Raw genomic sequence first — 21,698 nt, forward strand, 5'->3', positions numbered from 1 at the left:
ATTGCACCCTGAGAAGGATGTGAGAGATAGACAGAGAGAGAGAGAGAGAGAGAGAGAGACAGAGACAGAGAAAACTGCAATTAAACAGACACAAACAAATTGTTCAGCAACAGCTACCTGAAAGCTGACAACTGGGAAGTGGAGCAGCAGGACAGAGAACCAGACAGCAACACAAGCAGCTGTGAAAAACACAGGCAATGTAAAGTAATACTATAAAGGTCTACATACTGTGAACCCTCCATATGTGTCATTGGTCTGTATCCATATGTATATGAAGATGTGTAAAGGGCAGGGGACATACAGCAACTATCAGTGAAGGCTGTACATACATTTGTATGTGAAAACATCTATGTGCACATATCAGTGTTGGTTGATTGTAGGTTGTAGTGCCATGTACAAAGTAGGTTTCACAGTTATGTATGTTTAGCAGTATGTTAGTGTGTGTATACAGTATGGTAGACAAATATGTTGATATGCCTGTCTAACATATGGATATGTATGCATGTCAACATATATATATATATATATATATATATATATATATATATATATATATATATGATATGCATATATGTATACATACATAGAGAGAGAGATGTAGGAATACATAGACAGATGTAGATAGAATATTGTACAAACATATCTATGTAATGCACACATACAGATATAGATATATGTAGATACATATACATAGACAGACTGATCTGGCTATCTACAGGTATGACGGTATATGACGATCTGCAACACAGCCTGACCCACCCCTCTGTCACTCACACCCCTCTGTGCCCCCCTCCACATCTATAGCAATATATGTACATCAATATATATATGTGTATATGTATACGGACATATATATATATATATATATATATATATATATATATATATATATATATATATACATATAGATATATCTATATACATATATATATATATATATATATATATATATATATATAGAGAGAGAGAGAGAGAGCTGTATATAAATTCTGAGTGAGGCACATGTGTACAGATGTATTGCAACAGGTGCCTGGTGACAAAGGCATGGGGTGAACACCAGTGTCAAAACCGGAGTACCATACCACATTCCAGATCACCTATACCAGTAACCACCAGATATGTGATTGGCTGCCCACCACTGCATGTGTCAGGGGTGAACAGGGTCATAAATGTGTACAATAGTGGCCCCAATGATATTCACAGTGGCACACTATCCCTGGAATACCTGCACTTGGTATGTGTCAGCAGACATGGTGTGTCAGCTATGGACATGTAGGTCGGTGTACCCCTCCATACCACATAATGGATGCCATGGTATGGACCTCACATGACATCTACAGATATGGAGAAGGACACAGTGACATGTACAACACTGTCACAATGCACTCAAACACATTACCAATGCACAGTGACTGACAACACCACAGAGTACACATATGCTACCCACATAGAGGTTACCACTCCCGGATTTACATATGTAAGTCACACCCATGACAGATGTCCAACAACCATAATAACACCTCACACCATCCACAACCTTCATGTCTGCTGTGTGTCGTCCGTGCCACTGCAATAGAGTGCACATGTGGAGGTAAGAGATCCTACCCACAGATAAGACATACCCTACAATAAACCACACAGTGTTAAGAAGCAAGACTCCACATGAGTACATGTCACACATACCCCTGCTGAATGTTAGTCAGATAGGTAATATGTCATATGAGTCACCCTGTGTAACTGTGTGACAGCAGCAGGTACCATCACACCACATGTGTCACAATGGTCAGGGTAGCAGAACAGTACGCTGCTGTAGTCCCAGGGGCAATAGCATATTGTATAGTATTGTATTGTAATGTAATGTATTGTGCTGTATTGTATTGGTATGTTGAGGTGCCTCCTTCGTGGAGTGGAACCACTGCTGCTGTGCGCCAGTGTACAGGTACATATCCTGTAGTCAGGCTAGTGTTACATAGCACTTCTATATGTGTGTTTAGCTCCTGTCAGAGTTTATGTAGCATGCAACTGGGGATACCATCAGGTCCCATTCATGTTGTGTATTCTGCTGTCCTGAGGGTGGCTGTCACCTGGACATCTGTGATGACAGGGAGGTTACAGTCAGCTGGGATAACTATGTCTTATTTTGGGGGAGAATGCGGGGTGACACCTGCACTGAACCTGTCTGCCGCAATGTTGTTGATATCTGTGGTGTCAGTGAAATATTTGTTGTTGTGTACTAACTATGGGCATAGAGGATGGATCCTGACCAGGTTACCAGTATAACTGAAGAAGGCCTTCTGGTTATCTGTAGTGTCCCTCTTGATTTCCCTCTCAAAGTTGCCCATGGATTTTGTATGATGGAAAATAGACCCTTACTAGTGATGCTCAGACATGCCCTCCCTTTATGGAATTATGCTCTGTCTTGCAGTAGCTTCCATCTTCTGTAATACAATCTGTCTATGGCTGGGGTCCACCAGACAGGATGCTGCCCCTTTGTGGAGAGTGTCTTGGTCATATATGGGATTGCATGATCCATGCATTCTCGGAGATGTCTGTAGAAAGCAATTGTGTAGGGGTCAGCATTGTGGGTTGTATCTGCCACTGGCCCAGTGGGCTGAAAGGATACCATGTCACTGTTACAAAGTGTAAAGTTTGTATCTGTAATGTTATGCACTATAGTCATTTGTGCTGGTGGTGGAGGTGGGATATGTATATCCAGGGCAAACAGTGTGTGGTCATTTCACAGTAGTTGATGATGTAAGCCATACAGTACCTAGATACAAACCCCCAGAGTGAGGAGGTGCTCTTGACCTGAATCAGTGTTCTGACTGCTGGGGTTTGGTGGTATGTCGTATGGAGTGTGCCAGTTACTGTTGCACAGTTGCTGGCTGAGCACTGATACCTGGCCATCTACATGTGTATCCACCAATAGACAGACAGATGCTACATATGTGAGATATGTTGTATCATAACAGTCGAGTAGCATGTGTAGTATGTGTGCCAAATTCTGCTGACATATATTGCTGATACCAGGTTATTTTCTTTCTCAGGTACATGGCCCACCCGCAGAATCCCACCTACTCCACAGCTGAGGATGAGGAGATACACCAGCGCCTGGTGCGGGATTATGCAATACTCTTTTCCGGCACCAGCCAGAATCAGCAGGAGAGGGCTGCACTGTGGCAAGACCTTGTCCATCGGGTAAATGACATAGGCATGCATAATAGGACATATGAGCAGGTACGACATCACTGCAGTGATTTAATCAGACATGTCCATCAGCGTATAACCCATTCCACGTGAAAATGGTATGTGCAATCACACTTAACACCCCTGGACGTTTATCCTTTTGGGCCATATATATTTGCATGTCTGTTGATGCATCTGCCCTGTTCATACATCCACACCTGATGGCCTGTTGCCATCAATTAACCCTGCATGTTGTTGGACTGTGTATTTCTGTTCAAATTATGCATGTGTTATGCACGCTGTTCAATGGTGTGAATATCTGGGTGTGTGGTTAATGGGAATACTAATGCATGCTGTTACAACTAATTGTGAATGGTATTATATGTCACTAACCCAAACTGTCATGGCATAATGCAAAACATAGTACGACAGGGAAGGCGGGTTCCAGCGGACTCACCTCTCCCACCTCAGCTGGTGAGTGCACCTGGCACTAGTGCCGAGTCTGGACCCTCCTCCGGTGGCCCTGTGCCACCTGCAGGTGGAAGCACTGCAGGGGATGGGGCTCACCCCCCCCTCTGCAAGTGTGGCTGGAGGAGGACCACCACTCACCCTCCGTAGCGTCCGGACTGTGGTGCGTAGGGAGATTTGGGACTCTGTTCTCGAGCCCCTATGCCAGCTCGAGGCACGGGTGGTGCAACTAACGGGCATGCCTGTTGCCCCGCCTACACAGCCCCCAGCACAGCCCCATCCTGGGCAGTGAAGGAACAGTGGCAACTGCCTATGGGTGGGGATATCAGTTCCACTGTTGCCATCTGTGGGCTCATGGGCTCTGGATATCCAAACCTCCATCCCTGTCAATTGTGTAACCCCCCCACACGTGTCATACACCGCCCCTGTATGCGTCTTGTTTGTCTTGTCTGTTTACCTGTGTTCTGATGAAGTCGGATTAAAGACGAAACCTAGGTCAAAATCGTGGTGCTCAGTGTTGTTCTGGTTGCTTCTTGGAGCTCAATTGCTGGTTTATATTTGTTTTTGTCTGCTTACCTACCCAACCTACCTCCCCAGCTGTACTGACTTCCTTCACCTGACATACCACTCTCACATGAAAAAAAAAAAAAAGGGGCACTCTGTACCCACAAAAAAATTACGCCCCATACATAGCTGCCCATTCCACACACGTCTACTGGACATGGAACCTATCAATTACAATTGGCTGTACAACAAGTATTATTGTTGTCCTGACACCTCTCTCAGGGGTGGAAGGTTTCAAATGTCACACCAAATTACATACATATGCACAGCTGTTGCTGATGAAGAAATGGGCAGCTATGGGCATTACCTACATCCCTCCTGCACATCCCAAGCTTGTTTCCCTACTGTCTTACCCTCTTTGTGACCCCTTTTTCACCACTTTCCTGTCTCCCCATTTCTTTTCTTTCAAAGAAAATAGCACGGGTGTGCGCAAGAGTAAGCACGTTTAAGCGGTTGTAAGCAGGTGTGCGCTTGTGTGCGCGGAGCTGAACGCCAGTGCGCATGCGTGAGCTCTGCGCAAACCAGTGCTAACCCGGTTACAACTGCTTAAAAGTGCCTTAGTCACTTTGATTGACAGGTCCTGTACTCAGTTCAAAAGCAAAATAAAATCCCACTGTGAGTCCCAAACCCAAGACCTTGGAAACAGTAGTCTACATGACTTACCACTAAGCCATGACTCTTATACAAGAACATTGTGCTAAAATAAATATATCATGTAATAGTAGGAATGAATGTAAAGGGAATATAGATGTGTAGTACACAAAGCATGCCATTTGGAATTACTATCAAAACTAGTGGATTTCCATAATAGTAGTGTGTGAACAGAAACAGCCATGCTAGTTGGAAGCTAGTAGGTAATAATGTCACTATAGCACCTTGCAAGCCACACACATACTCACAGCAGGATAAGCACTGCCCATACCCCACAACCTCTTACAGGAACACATCTGGACCAAGTAATAAAATATGTGGAGCAAAGGCCCAAAAACAGGGACACATTACAAATAATGCTACAACAAACGCAGACAGTTCAGAGAGTAACAGGGTCTGCACTTTGTGGGATGTTTGGAAGGGTATGCAGTCTGAAACTTGAATGTTTGTCACCATATTCTGACTTGAGCCCAGAGTGACTTGCCAGAAAAAGGTGTGCATGAGATATTGACCAAAATATGAGGCAGAAATGTGGACAACCTGCAAATATCTGTACACATGATGGGTCTGACACCACCATATTTGAATAGTTAAGAGCCTAGACATAGCAACAGTGAATGACTTACAGGGATGCCCCACAGACCACATGTGAAATGTACAAACAGTAGGCAGAAAGGTGTAACACATGCAATGGTAACTATGGAGTCCTGAAAGTATTCATCACTTGCATGGCAGAAAAAGTGTAGTAATAGATATGCTCATGCTAACCCAGTCACAACTGCAGCATGCCAGACATTTTAATGGGTGTACCCCACTGATATGTACTATTCCATGAGGCAAACAACAGATGAACCTGAAACTGTCTGGGGCCTGCTAAGCAGCATACTCAAATACCCTAACAGATGTCAAGGCCCACACCATGGCCAGACCACACTGCATGCTGTAACACCCTAGCAGATATAGCAAGCATTCCAAGGTGTGAATGTACATGGAAAATAGGAAAGCTACAGCAGCACACTACAGTCAAGACACCTAGCAGGCATACAAGTAGCGACTGTAAAAGGCAACTATTGAAGCCTTAGCAACAAAGTGCAAGCAAAAGTGAAAGGAAAGCATACACACACACATTAACAGTAGTAGTAGTTGTAGGTGTCAGTGTACATACACAGTTAGTACAGGAAACTGGAGAAATGAATGGAGGAATGTTAATCTACAACACACCTGGAAATATGAGAGATATACCAACCTTTACACTCATAGAACATCATCCACAGCATAACAGCATGGTCCCTGCCCTTAAAATCTGATAGGGCTATGCCTATCTCACATACCTTTTTATAGCACTGTTCTGAAATCACAGTGAGAACTGCAAACAGTACACAACTGGCTGCATGCAATTAGCAAATGCTGGCTAACTACTGGTGCAGAGGCCATCACATCGGCATATGCAGATACCTACAAAAGTATGCTGTACTCCCAGTCCACACATGCAATACTTTCATTGCATCCTGAGAAGGATGTGAGAGATAGACAGAGAGAGAGAGAGAGAGAGAGAGAGAGAGACAGAGACAGAGAAAACTGCAATTAAACAGACACAAACAAATTGTTCAGCAACAGCTACCTGAAAGCTGACAACTGGGAAGTGGAGCAGCAGGACAGAGAACCAGACAGCAACACAAGCAGCTGTGAAAAACACAGGCAATGTAAAGTAATACTATAAAGGTCTACATACTGTGAACCCTCCATATGTGTCATTGGTCTGTATCCATATGTATATGAAGATGTGTAAAGGGCAGGGGACATACAGCAACTATCAGTGAAGGCTGTACATACATTTGTATGTGAAAGCATCTATGTGCACATATCAGTGTTGGTTGATTGTAGGTTGTAGTGCCATGTACAAAGTAGGTTTCACAGTTATGTATGTTTAGCAGTATGTTAGTGTGTGTATACAGTATGGTAGACAAATATGTTGATATACCTGTCTAACATATGGATATGTATGTATGTCAACATATATATATATATATATATATATATATATATATATATATATATATATATATGATATGCATATATGTATACATACATAGAGAGAGAGATGTAGGAATACATAGACAGATGTAGATAGAATATTGTACAAACATATCTATGTAATGCACACATACAGATATAGATATATGTAGATACATATACATAGACAGACTGATCTGACTATCTACAGGTATGACTGCATATGACGACCTGCAACACAGCCTGTCCCACCCCCTCTGTCACTCACACCCTCTGTGCCCTCCACATCTATAGCAATATATGTACATCAATATATCTTTGTGTATATGTATACAGATATATATATATATATATATATATATATATATATATATATATATATACATATAGATATATCTATATACATATATATATATATATATATATATATATATATATATATATATATATAGAGAGAGAGAGAGAGAGAGAGATGTATATAAATTCTGAGTGAGGCACATGTGTACAGATGTATTGCAACAGGTGCCTGGTGACAAAGGCATGGGGTGAACACCAGTGTCAAAACCGGAGTACCATACCACATTCCAGATCACCTATACCAGTAACCACCAGATATGTGATTGGCTGCCCACCACTGCATGTGTCAGGGGTGAACAGGGTCATAAATGTGTACAATAGTGGCCCCAATGATATTCACAGTGGCACACTATCCCTGGAATACCTGCACTTGGTATGTGTCAGCAGACATGGTGTGTCAGCTATGGACATGTAGGTCGGTGTACCCCTCCATACCACATAATGGATGCCATGGTATGGACCTCACATGACAGCTACAGATATGGAGAAGGACACAGTGACATGTACAACACTGTCACAATGCACTCAAACACATTACCAATGCACAGTGACTGACAACACCACAGAGTACACGTATGCTACCCACATAGAGGTTACCACTCCCGGATTTACATATGTAAGTCACACCCATGACAGATGTCCAACAACCATAATAACACCTCACACCATCCACAACCTTCATGTCTGCTGTGTGTCGTCCGTGCCACTGCAATAGAGTGCACATGTGGAGGTAAGAGTTCCTACCCACAGATAAGACATACCCTACAATAAACCACACAGTGTTAAGAAGCAAGACTCCCCATGAGTACATGTCACACATACCCCTGCTGAATGTTAGTCAGATAGGTAATATGCCATATGAGTCACCCTGTGTAACTGTGTGACAGCAGCAGGTACCATCACACCACATGTGTCACAATGGTCAGGGTAGCAGAACAGTACGCTGCTGTAGTCCCAGGGGCAATAGCATATTGTATAGTATTGTATTGTAATGTAATGTATTGTGCTGTATTGTATTGGTATGTTGAGGTGCCTCCTTCGTGGAGTGGAACCACTGCTGCTGTGCGCCAGTGTACAGGTACATATCCTGTAGTCAGGCTAGTGTTACATAGCACTTCTATATGTGTGTTTAGCTCCTGTCAGAGTTTATGTAGCATGCAACTGGGGATACCATCAGGTCCCATTCATGTTGTGTATTCTGCTGTCCTGAGGGTGGCTCTCACCTGGACATCTGTGATGACAGGGAGGTTACAGTCAGCTGGGATAACTATGTCTTATTTTGGGGGAGAATGCGGGGTGACACCTGCACTGAACCTGTCTGCCGCAATGTTGTTGATATCTGTGGTGTCAGTGAAATATTTGTTGTTGTGTACTAACTATGGGCATAGAGGATGGATCCTGACCAGGTTGCCAGCATAACTGAAGAAGGCCTTCTGGTTATCTGTAGTGTCCCTCTTGATTTCCCTCTCAAAGTTGCCCCTGGATTTTGTATGATGGAAAATAGACCCTTACTAGTGATGCTCAGACATGCCCTCCGTTTATGGAATTATGCTCTGTCTTGCAGTAGCTTCCATCTTCTGTAATACAATCTGTCTATGGCTGGGGTCCACCAGACAGGATGCTGTCCCTTTGTGGAGAGTGTCTTGGTCATATATGGGATTGCATGATCCATGCATTCTCGGAGATGTCTGTAGAAAGCAATTGTGTAGGGGTCAGCATTGTGGGTTGTATCTGCCACTGGCCCAGTGGGCTGAAAGGATACCATGTCACTGTTACAAAGTGTAAAGTTTGTATCTGTAATGTTATGCACTATAGTCATTTGTGCTGGTGGTGGAGGTGGGATATGTATATCCAGGGCAAACAGTATGTGGTCATTTCACAGTAGTTGATGATGTAAGCCATACAGTACCTAGATACAAAGCCCCAGAGTGAGGAGGTGCTCTTGACCTGAATCAGTGTTCTGACTGCTGGGGTTTGGTGGTATGTCGTATGGAGTGTGCCAGTTACTGTTGCACAGTTGCTGGCTGAGCACTGATACCTGGCCATCTACATGTGTATCCACCAATAGACAGACAGATGCTACATATGTGAGATATGTTGTATCATAACAGTCGAGTAGCATGTGTAGTATGTGTGCCAAATTCTGCTGACATATATTGCTGATACCAGGTTATTTTCTTTCTCAGGTACATGGCCCACCCGCAGAATCCCACCTACTCCACAGCTGAGGATGAGGAGATACACCAGCGCCTGGTGCGGGATTATGCAATACTCTTTTCACGCACCAGCCAGAATCAGCAGGAGAGGGCTGCACTGTGGCAAGACCTTGTCCGTCGGGTAAATGACATAGGCATGCATAATAGGACATATGAGCAGGTACGACATCACTGCAGTGATTTAATCAGACATGTCCATCAGCGTGCGCCGGATATCCACAGGCAACAGGTCACCACAGGTGGTGGGGTGGCTACACATCCCCCACTCACCAGACTGGAGGGACTACTCATGAGTGTAGTGGCTCCAGTCTGCCAGCAACAACAACAGCAGCAGACATGCATTATGATGGAGGCTGGAGCCACGCAGCAGCAAGACAGTGAACGTGCAGGTAATATGCCATATGTATAGTTGACTGTTGTGTACACTGGTAGTTAATGCATGTGTGAGGTGTGTCCTTGGTTTGTAGCTGTCATCATAGTATTTAATGTGCAGGTGTGATATCCTCAATATTAGCAGCTGACCTGTGAAAGGCGACTGTTGTACTACTGACCTGTATCATACTCAGTAACAATGGCACAGTTGTGCCCACTGACATTAGTTTCTTCACGTCTGCAGGACCCTCTGGTATAACAGCAATGCAGCCTATCCATGCTGGTGAGTGTGTATTAACAATTCCTGTAATAGTGTTGATAGTAATAGTACTATTTGGCTCACTTAGTAGTTCTCTTTGTATGCATGTAGGTGTGTCTGTGTCTGTGTTTTGATATCACGCATACTGAGTACTGTACAATTGTGTGAAACTGTGTGCATGTGTGCATGTGTGCATGTGTGCATGTGTGCATGTGTGCATGTGTGCATGTGTGCACCTGTGCATGTGTGCACGTGCGCATGTGTGCATGTGTGTATGTGTGCACCTGTGTGCATGTGTGCATGTGTGCATGTGTGCACCTGTGCGCATGTGTGCATGTGTGCATGTGTGCACCTGTGTGCATGTGTGCATGTGTGCATGTGTGCATGTGCGCATGTGCACATGTGTGCATGTGTGCATGTGTGCATATGTGCATGTGTGCATGTGTGCACCTGTGCACCTGTGTGCATGTGTGCATGTGTGCATGTGTGCATGTGTGCACCTGTGCGCATGTGTGCATGTGTGCACCTGTGTGCATGTGTGCATGTGTGCACCTGTGCACCTGTGTGCATGTGTGCATGTGTGCATCACTGGTAATGTGTAGACATTGTAAACTGTGTTTCCTGTTTCCCTCCCACAGGTTCTGTTGCTGCTATGGTGTCATGTAGCAGGGAACCTGAATCAGGTGCCGTGGGTACTGATAATGATGACATCTGTGTAATGGCACAGGAAAGTATGCCAGGGTCTGCCATTGGTCAGCCGATTGACAGTACACAGCTGTCGACCCCATCAATGCGCACAGTTATCCTGCCAATACACCCTTTGTCACCAATGTCCCTAGGTGATGGACAGCATACAGTGGGCATTGACCAGGGTCATGTGGTATCTGTGGCACATGCCTCCCCACACAGCAGCCATGGGCATGGCCCAGAGATGGTACCACACAGACAGATGTCCAGGTGTTCTCGTTGGAGCATCCGTGGGCGTACTGCCCCTGTCAGACGTACCCACAGAGGTCTTACAACCTCAGCTATGTTTCAGGCTGTCATGCAGGCACAGTCACGTATGGAACGGTACACCAGACAGTGTCTGAGGGAACTGACAGCATGTCACACAGCCATGACTGACAGTATGCGTGACATTGCGGCTGCCATCCATGATTTCACCGATGTCATAGACAGACGTTGTGGGGACATATTAGACCGGTTCCACAACTACATGTCCATGAGCCAGGGTGATGGTGGGCGGTTGAGGCATCGACATGGCCGTATGCCAGCAACAGCAGCAGCTGGCAGTCGTCATGATGACAGCAGGGCGGCCGCCCCATAGTGCCAGCAGCAGCCCCAGCAATGCTGGGTCTGTGCTGTCATCAGACCGCCCCAGGAGACCATGTGCACGTGGCTCTGGCCAGGCCTGATAGGGATCTGTGTCCAGTCAACGAACACCTTCTTCTGATGACAGTACCCAGTCTGGGTTGGTACCGGATACAGTCCGTAGCACCCCTGCAAGGCACAGGTACCATGTCCGTGGCCAGAGACACTGATCTGTATGACCTGGCAGGTACAGTCTGTGGCTGTCCACAAACACCAGTATATGGCAGCCATGAGGTGGAACTGTGTGCATCCATACACACATGCGAATTGACAACTCCTAGGGCTACCGCATACACGCACACACTGCATCAACATTGCCCCACCTTCTACTGCTGTCCCTCACCAACACACATACACATACATGTCAATTGGTGGTATCGGTGGCTGACTCAGGCATACCAAGTTCACACCCTGTGTATATGATGAAACTTTGCCACCTCCTGCAATCTGTAACAACTGTGCATGTTCAGGTTAACATGTTGCTGATGCACAGGGTGACCACATAGATGTGTAGTAATAGTATCATGTTGTTAACAGTACTGTGTGCTGAATTAATTGTGGGTATATCACAGCATGCCTGATGCAGTAAGTGTGTGATTGTCATGTCCTGTTGTCTACACCCATGGTAAGTACCATAGTGTATCATCTGCACATGTTGGCATACTGGTGGTAATGATGTCAACAGAAGGCTACATACATAGGTAGCACAGGGGATAAGGTAATGAATGTAGTAATACACAATTATGGACATGTATATTGCAAGTGGCATGTTGCCCACACTGGACTCTGCAATGCAGATGTTTGAGGATGTTGATATGTGTGCAGTACAACACGACTGGTACAGGACACACAGGAGCACCCTAGCACTGCATGCTCACATCTCATACCATGCTAGACAGCCCCAACACACATAACTAACTGTCACAGGAGGGAGAGTCCCCATATATGTCAGGGATACTGTGGTGGCAGGCCAGGTAGCATACATCCTACTAAGTATGGAACCACTGAGTGAAGGCTCAGTGTCTGTTATTTGACATGTGTATTACTGCAGGTATGAGCACATGGGTTTCCATCCAGTTATTGTACATCCTGACAGTACATGGTCTGTATACTTGTGTGCACTGAGACTGGACCCTAGCCATCTGACCTGTGTATGTACATGTGCATAGTACCTGCATATTTGCAGTGTTACCTACTGGAACTGGTACAGCTTGTTTGTTGTATAATGGACTACATGCAGGCCTGTTTACTGTAGCTTTGTTTGCATGCATGTTTGCTTGCAATTACCCTGGAATACTGATCACACCTGCAATGCATAGTTATAGAGCTTCTGTGGAGTCCCAGTGCCATCTGCATAGCTTACTATATGTATGTCCATGTCCCACTTGACAGGATGTCACTGTTTGTCCTGTTCACATGTACATTGCCTGTGACATAGTGCATATGACTTACCTGGCATGCGTCCACGTGAGCAGTCATATATGCTACTGCTAACTAATCACAGGCACTACACCTTCACATATTCATCTTCTGTTGAACTACCTGCTTCGCTAGGGACGGCCTGCACCTGTCACCCCTGGGCTTTCAGATATTGGCAAAGGCTCTTGCTACCCCCATAGTGCCTATGTTAGGCAAGGCTCAAATCACAAACCCACCTTCATAGGTATCACAAGGGATAAGAAACTAAGAGTAATGCTACCCAATGCCAGAAGTCTAAATCTCCAGATGCATGCACCCAAAACACTCCTTGGCATGGAGAACATCGATATCTGTGCAGTAACAGATGCCTGGTTCAGGGCTACTGAGAGGACACCAGCACTACCAGGTTTAACCTGGTTGATTTCTTTGAAACAGTCACCAAGGCCATTGATGAGGGGAAGGTGGTTCACACAGCCTACCTGGACCTTGCAAAAGCCTTCACAACAATACTTCACTTGGGCATTCTAGAGAAGCTCACCAGCTTAAATATAAGCCCCTATGTCACTAGATGGATTGCACAGTGGCTCAAGGACAGAACCCACATGGTTAGAATTGCTGGAGCCATGCCAGACTCCAAACCAGTTACAAGTTGTGTCCCACAAGGCTCAGTCCTGGGACCTGTCTTGTTTGGTATATATTTATTGGAGGTACAGGCCAACATGGAGGGACTGTGGCTGACCAAATATGCAGATGACTGTGAACTGGCCACCATAATCAACTCTCCAGCCGACACAAGCATCTTCCAAAGGGGCATCATAGAAACAGACAACTTGTGCCAGAGCCATGGCCTTCAGCTGAACAGTGTTTAGAAAGGGGAATGTGCATCCTGTAGTCTGTTCACCTAGTTGCCAAAATGGACACTTCCTTCACACACAATTGCACACGCACTAACCCCCCTCAGACAAACACACATACTTGCAGGATGCAAACCCCTACCGAACTATGTTATGACACTTGAAATGGACGCATTAGCGGAACGTGCTATTCGCATTACTGGGAGGGTTCTCTTCTCCTGCTGTACTTATAGAGTGCTGACATCATCAGTGTTTAGCAAGGGGAATGTGCATCCTGTAGTCTGTTCTCCTAGTTGCCAAGAGGGACATTTCCCTCACACACACTAACCCCCCTCAGCCAAACACACACACTTGCCATTTGTAGGATTCAAACTCCTATCTGACTATGTTATGACACTCAAAACAGACACATTAGCAGAGTATGCTATTTGCATTACTGAGAGGTTTCTCTTCTCTTGCTGTACTTATAGGGTGCTGACATCATCAGTGTTTAGAAAGGGAAATGTGCATCCTGTAGTCTTTTCACCTAGTTGCCAAAAGGGACATTGTCCTCACACACACTAGCCCCCCTCAGCCAAAAGCACACACTTGCCATTTGCAGGATTCAAACTCCTATTTGGCTATGTTATGACACTCGAGACGGACACATTAGCAGAGTGTGCTATTTGCATTCCTGGGAGGTTTTACTTCTCTTGCTGTACTTATAGGGTTCTGACATCATCAGTGTTTAGAAAGGGAAATATGCATCCTGTAGTCTGTTCTCCTAGTTGCCAAAAGGGACATTTTTTTCACACACACTTACCCCCCTCAGACAAACACACACACTTGCAAGATGCAAACCCCTACTTAACTATGTTATGACACCTGAGATGGACGCATTAGCAGAGCACACTATCTGCATTACTGGGAGGCTTTTCTTCTCCTGCTGTACTTATAGAGTGCTGACATCATCGGTGTTTAGAAAGGGGAATGTGCATCCTGTAGTGTGTTTTCCCAGTTGCCAAAAGGGATATTTCTCTCACACAGACTTACACACACTGAGCATTCTGCAGGATTCAAACCCCTACCTAACTATGTTATGACACTTGTGACAGATGCATTAGCAGGGCGCGCTATTCACATTACTGTGAGGTTTCCTTCTCCTGCTATACTTATAGAGTGCTGACATCATCAGTGTTTAGAAAGGGGAATGTGCATCCTGTAGTGTGTTCTCCTAGTTGCCAAAAGGGACATTTCTCTCCCACAGACTTACACACACACACCACCCCCACTCACTCACACTGAGCATTTGCAGGATTCAAACCCCTACCTAACTATGTTATGCCACTTGTGACAGATGCATTAGCAGAGTGCGCTATTCACATTACTGGGAAGTTTCTTTTCTCCTGCTGTACTTATAGGGTGCTGACATCATCGGTGTTTAGAAAGGGGAATGTGCATCCTTTGAGGAGGCAGACACCAAGCACACTCTGGCTTAGCTGTCATTCCCTAGGGCAAACAGCCTAGTGTTGACCTCTACACCCATATGTTTAATTGTCAAATGCACATTATTTGTTGCTGGTAGACTGTTTGCACATCTTTATTGCCATAGCATTCCCTGTTTGTATGAACAACTTGTGCATCTGTGGAAGATGTTTGCATATGGGAGGGATCCACTATATCACGTATGTCTCTGTAGTCATTTAACTGTGTGCACTGGGCAGACTGCTGTAATGTGGTCGGTTCCTGGAATAACACATAAAAATACCAGATATGTGTGTCCAACTGCTAAACTGAGATTTGGCCTAAGTGTGTGAGCATGCCCAGTTCAGCCTTCCAATGGCATGTTGTCTGACATATGTCTCATTTATTCAAGTGTGTGAGCATGCCCAGTGTGAGCATTCCATATGTTGGACTCTGTAGCCCACCACATTTGTGGATGAGTGTGAACTTCAACAAATATCACATGTTTATGGTTGTGTGTTGTGTGTCATGTTGTGTAGTTACTGTACAACTGCTTTGTGTGTGAACACAACAGGATTATACTGTGCCTGCAGTGTTTGCATGGGATACTTTGCATACAGTTGTCAACATCCTTTCACACTGACCTAACACTGTAGTACTGTATAGTGTACTGGTAGTACTTTGACTGTGGTGGACAGTATCCTGGGCTTTAGTGCTATCACTGCTTTACACTTCGATAGTGAGCACAACAGCCTGGTTAGGGGCCAGTTGTGTACATCTGACCATGTTGCATTCTGTTCAGATATGAACTACTTAAACCAGGCTTATCCAACATTGGTAGTGTATTCCACAACATAGGCGTACATTTGCAAACACTAGCGATGTGCCCTAGTCCATGTCTAATGCTAGTTGGAGAGAGTGTTTGTCCTTCAACACACATTGTAAGTGGAATTTGCCATGACATATGTCATGGTTAGTATACTGTGCCTCTGTCTACCTGTGACATGACAGTGATACCCAGGATAAAGCTACCATCTCCCATCCACTCATCAAGATTCCTATTGAGGAAGATTGGTAAGTGACTCTATGGGTAGCCTGGACTGGGGGTTCACTCATGGGTGGGGGTGGCTTCTGTGTTATGGATCATGCAGTACAGCTTGTCCTATGTAAGTCAGTGCTGGGGTTCAGGTCTCTCATGTGCATAGCTCACTGCCATTCAGATTGTACAAGGTGCAGCATGTTTATTGATACCAGCAACACAGGCAACACATGGCATCTGTGCAAGCTCTTTGATACTCCTGGTGAGGTACTGTTGGGGACTTTATGGTTGATAGAGATGTCTGCTGAGGTACATCCCACAGGGGCTATTGTAGTCAATTGTACTGCTGATGAAGGATGACTGCAGAGCCACAATGACCTCCCCTTATCTAGATCTGACAACCTTCATGATTAGGTGGGTATATGGTATGTTTCTGTAAACACTACAGCACATGTTTGCCCACTGCAGGATATCTATCACCTTGTGTCCCCAGGTCTCTCATTACGTGTTAACTACATAATGGGTTAACACCTATGTGGTAATTGGTGGGCACTTACTGTATATCCACGGGGGTTGACTATACACGTTTCTGCAATTAACTTGCTGACATGGCTATGGCACCAGTTGTCTGTTTCTATGTGGCCCTTTTGTGGGATGCTTGTGTCAGCTGGTGGATCATATGTGGTGAGCAGTTTGTAGTCCTCTGCAAACATGTTCGGACACAGTCCTTCCATGTTTGCCTGTACCTATGGGACATATATACCAGATGAGGGGGATCCCAGGACCAAGCCTTGTGGGATGCCAGTTATATCTGGTTTGTAGTCTGACATGGCTGCAGCATGTCTGACCATGTCTGTTCTGTCCTTGGTCTGGTTTGCAATACCTCTACTGACATAGGGGTTTATATTTATGCTGGTGAGCTTATCTATAATGATCACGTAGGGTATTGTATAGAAGCCTTTGCAAGGTCCAGCTACGCTGTGTGGACCACATTGCCCTCATCAATGACCTTAATGACTGTTTCAATTGAGTCAAACATGTTTAGCGGCAGGATCTGCACTTAAGCCACACTGGGTAGGGTCCAGTGTCAGTAGGTCCCCAATATCTTTATGTCTGTGGTACATGCTGATCCTTTCCATAGCTGTGCAGACCGAGCTTCTCAGGATTCTGGGGTAGTAGTTTTCAGTATCCATTCAGGCAACACCTTTGTTGAGAAGGACCACTGTTGTTGTACACTGCTCTTTGGCTACATATTCTGTGGTAAGGCTGACATTGAGCAGTAGTGTGGTTTGGCATTCCATTCATCCTGGAGTCCATGTTGCACTAAGCCCAGGACACCATCTCATACCATTGCTGCTGTGTGTTTTGCTTTGTAGATGTTGGCTGTTACCTCAGCATCTGCAATGTCAGGGGGCCAGCAGTCTGCTGGGATAGATATTCTGCATTCAGGGGGGGGGGGTTTGCACGGCACCTGTCAGGATGTATGTTGGCAATATGTGTGTGTGTTTGTGATATTTGTGTGATTCAGAGCATATCTGTGAATTCCCAACATGGTTCCTACCATCAGTTGTGAAAGCCTTGGGATTATCCTTAGTGTCCTGTACAATTTGTTACTTCATAGGTTCATAGGTTCATACTAGGCTATCCACCCTAGGGCATTTGTTAGCCTAGCCAGAGTGTGTGTGGCTTTTGCCACCCCGTGCTATGTGAATATTATGGCCATTTCTGATTTGCTTTGTTGTGCCTCTGTCTGTACATGACACAGTGAAGACCCCCAGTGTAACTCTACAATCATCCATCCACTTGGCAAGATCCCTGTTGAAGAGTGTCAGTGAGGGGCTCTGCCTAACATGGAGTGGGATTCTGGTCTAGGGTGTGGGGAGCCTCTGGATTATGTATCTGTCCCACCAGCACATCCTATTTCATTATTTGTTGAGGTTGACATCTCTCACTCTCACAGCTGTGATGGATTTGAGTTTTCTGGGGTGGAGCATGTCCATTACTCCTGTGTTGGGCATGGCCTTCTACAACAGGCATGCAATGCCTCTGTGTAGGCAGTATGTGACTGCATTCAGCTGGGATGTCTACAGCCAGGCAGCATATGACATATATTTGAGACCCTTTATCCTCTTGGTGAGGTACCTTTGAGGTCTTTCTAACTGCTGCAGGTGTCAGGTAAGGTACATCCCATATGAGGCATTGTACTAGATTATGGGTGTGATTAGAGAACAGTACAGGGGCACAATGACCTCTGTTGACGTAGATGTGAATCCTTTCCTGATACGGTGTCAAATGTAGACAGTCTTCCTAGCCACATTGGCAATGTGGGTGTCACATAACAGGTTACTGTCCACTTGTATCCCTAGGTCCCTGGTTACTCCTTCCATACATAATGGTTTACCACCTATGTGGTAATTTGTGGTACCTTGTTTGGTATTTGGTGGGACATTCATACTGCCTAGTGTCTTCAGGACGTCTGGGTGGGGTTCCTGTGTGTGAGAGTGTGGTCTGTAGCATGCTACAGACTGTACAGCAGTCTTGCCTACAGTTAGTTGCACATGGGTGGACTGCAATGCCTTGTGCATTGTCAGTTACCTGGACATATGGGTGTCTGTGCTGAATATGGATACTCACCCTCCTTTTATGTTTTGTTCCAGGTTTTGGGGCCATGACACATGATACGTGGTATAACCTGGTAGTGCTGGTGTGCTGTCAGGAGGCTTGCAGCAGGTTTCTGTCAATGCACAGACATCGATGTTCTCCATACTGGGGATGGCCTTGGGAGCATGCATATTGGGGTTTACACATCTGGCATTGGTCAGCATTACCCTTATGTTTCTTTCCACTTATGTTTTCTAGGGTGGTGGGTCAGTCTTTTCAGCCTTGCCTACAAAAGGCTCTATGGAGGTGTCAAAGGCCTTATCCAATATTCAGATGCCCAGGGGTAACAGGTGCAAGCCATCCCAAGAACAGCTGCGTCGCTTGTCAAGCATGACATCCCAAGCAGACAGACATTGGATCCCCTTGGAATGACACCAGTAAGTGTGCCACTTGCTATGACTGATCATTCCGTGTTTGTACTGTGGCATTATTCTTGGTAAGGGTAGGATGCTGCAAATGGTGAGTGCCATACCGGCCTGGACTACATAATCAGAGAGCTCATCTATGTCTCTTTTCATGTAATCTAGGGAGGTACATCTCAGGTCATTCACACCAGCATGGACTATGACTGCATCATATTTAAACTTGCTTTGGAGTGACCTGTATACTTCTGTTATGTGGCGTATTGTGGCAGCCTACAGGCAGCTTAATGTACCCTTTCCCTTGTTCAGTCTGGTGTGCGGGACAGCAGTGTGTCTGACTATGGAGTCACCTATTACAATTGTATCAGGCATGTTGTTTCTCCTTCTGGCCTGTGACTGTTTGGCACACCAGCTTTGTGTACTATGTGTTGCATGTGCTATGTTTGGAGGTTGTTTGATTGGGTGTCTGCTTTAGTGGCCTCTGTTGGTGTGCTGTGTTTGTAATGTGTGCCTCCGGGAATGTTTTTCTGTGTTTATGTGTTTGGTTTGCAGTTGTGATAGGTCTATGTGGGACTGTGTTTGTGGTGTGTGTGGTTACCTTCTCCTCCTGACTAGTTTTGGGAGTACTGAGTTGAGGGAGCTCAGACTCCAGTTTGGATAGCTGGTTGCATCTCTCACATATATTTGTATTTCTTGGGTGGAGTTGGGGTTGTCTGTGTACTTGGGGCAGGTGTAACATTGCCTCAGGATTCACAGATTCAACTTGTTGTGGCTGGCCTTAGTGGATTGTATGTGTGGACAGATTTTATTGCCATACTACTGATCAGTGATTACTTCATTGTTTATGTTTGCTCTATCATGTAGTAGCTTCCTCATTCTCTTGCATGGTTTGGTTATGGCTGGTGTCCACCATGCCAGATTCTTGCGTGTATGGCATTGTGTCTTGTTTTAATTTAGGATTGCATAATCCAAGCATTCCTGGCAGTGTTCATGGAATGACTGTATTACAGGTTCTGAGATGTGGCCCATATTTTGCACCTGCACAGGACCTTTAATGCATTCCACATCAGTTTGGAGGAGTGCAAATATTGCTTTACACATGTTTTCCACTGTGGTTTTCTTGCCAGGGACTGTGGTCAGGATTTGTATATCCAGTGTGATTACTCTATGGTCTGGTTTTACCAGTGAGCAATACACTTCTCGTCTTGCCATCCAGTACCCATGTTGCTGATTATCACATCCAGTATGCTTACCCCTCTTGTGGGAGTGGTACATTGTTCCTGGGCCTTTTGGTTTATGGATTCTATGAACTTTTGTCCTACACTGTTGGAGCTAGTATAATGCTCCCAGTCTATGTCTGGGTATTTTCAGTCACCCAATATAATGTGGTTTGGAGGACTTGATATATTCATGTATTCCAGCATAGGCCAGGTGCAGTTCCTGGTGTTGGGACAGTAGTCTGTAGCAGGCTATAAACTGGGGGGCAGTTTTAGCCACTGTTACTTGACCATGGCTAGTCCATGCTGCTTCTTGTTGTGGTACCAACATGGGATGTGGTTATCCTTGACAATTCTTGCTAGTCACCCTCCTTTTGTAGCTTGTTCCATGTTTTGAGTCTGTACAGCACAGTATGAGGTGTAACCTGGTAGTGTTAGGGTGCTGTTGTCAGCCTTGGCTCAGTTTTCTGTTACAGCGCAGATATCACCATTCTCCATACTGGGTGAGTTTAGACTGCATGCATCTTGCTGTTTCACCTTATCCCTTATCTTATTCTTACCCCTTCTGATACCTATGGAGATAGGTTTGTGTTTTGAGCCTTACCTATTCAGGGCACACTGTGGGTAACAGCAGCCTTTGCCAGTATCCATACGGCCTGCACTGATAGGTGCATGCCAGTCCTAGCAGGTGGTGCATCATGTCGTGCTCAGCATGTCATCCCAGACTGGCACACATTGGATCCCTTTTGACTAACTGTGATACTTTCATCAATTATTGCACTTGATCATCTCGTTGTCATATTGTGGCATGATGCTTGGTGAGGGTAGGATGTTAGTCAGGGTCCTCAGGTGTGCATATAGTACATGGTGTTACATTACTTAACACATAGCATTCATGCCTCAGGTGGTGCTGCAGGGCTGCCTCTGTCGGATGCGCATATTACACTTCCCTGTACATGTTTGTGAGCAGGTCATGTCATGTTAGGCATCCCTGTTACTATATGAGTGAGTCAGAGAGGGGTATCATTCCCAGGGTTCCTACTGAGCCAGTGTATGTGCTATGTGTTGCCTCTTTGCCAAGGCCAGGGCATACTGGGCACGCCTCCTTCTGCCTACTGGGGCAGGCTCAGGTTGTTCCTCCTCTGAGTCACGCTCTGCATGTGATGGCCTTGGCAATGGTGGGGGGCTGTTTGGCCTGGCCCTATGCTGGTCCTGCTGCAGCTGTTTTCGCAAGATCATATTATGT

The sequence above is a fragment of the Protopterus annectens genome, chromosome 7.part0 (assembly GCF_019279795.1).
Source record: "Protopterus annectens isolate FY-2018-M chromosome 7.part0, PAN1.0, whole genome shotgun sequence".
Taxonomy (NCBI): domain Eukaryota; kingdom Metazoa; phylum Chordata; order Ceratodontiformes; family Protopteridae; genus Protopterus; species Protopterus annectens.